Raw genomic sequence first — 1,865 nt, forward strand, 5'->3', positions numbered from 1 at the left:
CTCAGGCTCGGCTCGTGAACAGCCCTAGCCGAGTAGTAACCGGCTTATATTATTGATTTCAAAACTGGTTAACCGAACCGATTAACCGGTTTTTTATTATTATTTTATTAAAAACCGGTTTTTAACCGGTTATTCGCCGACTGGTTAACCGATTTTTTTTTTATTTTATCAAAACCAGTTAGTACCCGACCTGATTAACCGGCCTAACCGGTTATTTCCCGCTAAAAAACGGTTAGAAAATTAACCGGTTATTGGTTAACCGGTTAACCGATTTGTGCACCTCTATGACGGACCTTCAAGAGGCCCACCAAATCACTGGCCCATCAGTACACGGCCGGCCCAAACACAATGCTAAAAGGCCGGGCATGTTCAGTGGTGGATCTCGAAATTTTTTTCAGGTGGTGCATTACTTTTAGATGCTTTAATTTCACGAAGTCAGATATAAAAATTTTGAGTCAGTTCGCTGATTCGGGCAAAGTTCGTTACATAACAAAAATACCATAAAATAATAATAAAAAAGACACCGCCATTAGAAATTAAAATACGCATAATATAGATACAATGGGAGAGCGCGAAGTCTGTAACGTCGTATAATTGTAACAATTTTGTTTATAAAACGCTAAACATAAATGGTTGCATTAAAAAAAGTTTAAGAATGAGTATAGGTTGATGGGAATTGAACCTATGACCTTCAGTTGACAAAATTAATGTCTTAGCCACTAAACCAATTATTAGTAATGTAAGTAGGATGGTTCCCTCCTACTTATAAGGTGCTTCACTCTATTATTTTCTATATAACTATACACTGTTATTTCAAAACTCGGATGGTTCCAGGTAACCACCTATTTCCTAACTAGATCCGCCAATGGCCATGTTAAACAATTAAAATAGCATGCATGCAACGTAGTTTCAATCAATGATATTAATCTACTGAATATGTAAAATGTATATATTAATTAATCTTAACCTTTGGTTATCTAAAAAGTAGTCAAACGTACAATTACCAATTTTAACCGATAACAACAATATAATATTATTCTATGCTTTCATATTCATGAATTTGATCACAATTTGACCATAAATTCCCCTAAAACACCAATTAAAAAAACCCTCAATTATCAATTCAATCCAACATAATAAGGAACCCCAGTAGCATTCAACCACTGATCCCCGTGAATAAAACTCCCAACCGTAAACTGCGCGGCCTCGGTCGCATTAACAATCACCTTATATCCTGGCCAAGTAACCCGACCGGTCGTATTTGAACCCGGTCCTCTATTCATATACTCTCCATAATAAAGTGTGCTTAACGAATAATTACCGGACCATTCAAGCCAACCGGCTGGATCAATCAGGTCTCCTATGTAGGACCGCATGACGACGGTTCTAGAGTACTCTCTCCATGGCCTCCCCAGGTACGATTTGAACATCGTTTGGTTCGGAATGAGTTCAGAGCCCGTGGCTATTTTGCATTCTAGTAAGGAAATGCCAGTGTTTTGGTTCGGATCATCTCGACCTTTATTAGAAAAAATGTAATTAAGGTAATGTTAGAGACAGTATTAAGTAAATATGGGTTGAGCATTTAACCACACATATTGTAGAAACCCTAATTAGAATTAGAATTAAAATTAAAATTAAAATTAATACAAATCTCAATTACACGGTTCAGAATTATCCAAAAATTCGGATATCTAAAATTTCGTATTTAGATAATTTGGATACGATTTTAGAAATTTTCAGATATCCGAATTAACCGAAATTCTTTCTTAAAAGTTATTAAACTATAATTATTAGTTAGAAAAATTTTGGATATCTCGGATAAATTTCAGATACCTTGGACAAATTTCGGATAATTTTTTGAAAAA

General features: G+C 35.2%; 1 pseudogene; it reads right to left on the reverse strand.

Annotated features, from left to right (window-relative positions):
• Positions 1 to 1,118: 1,118 nt before the first annotated feature.
• LOC143607464 (pectinesterase pseudogene) lies at positions 1,119 to 1,516 on the reverse strand (annotated as a pseudogene).
• Positions 1,517 to 1,865: the final 349 nt, after the last annotated feature.

This window comes from Bidens hawaiensis, unplaced genomic scaffold (genome assembly GCF_021521415.1).
Source record: "Bidens hawaiensis isolate Kalapana, Puna unplaced genomic scaffold, B.hawaiensis_p1.1 tig00082751_1, whole genome shotgun sequence".
In the NCBI taxonomy this organism is placed as follows: Eukaryota; Viridiplantae; Streptophyta; class Magnoliopsida; order Asterales; family Asteraceae; genus Bidens; species Bidens hawaiensis.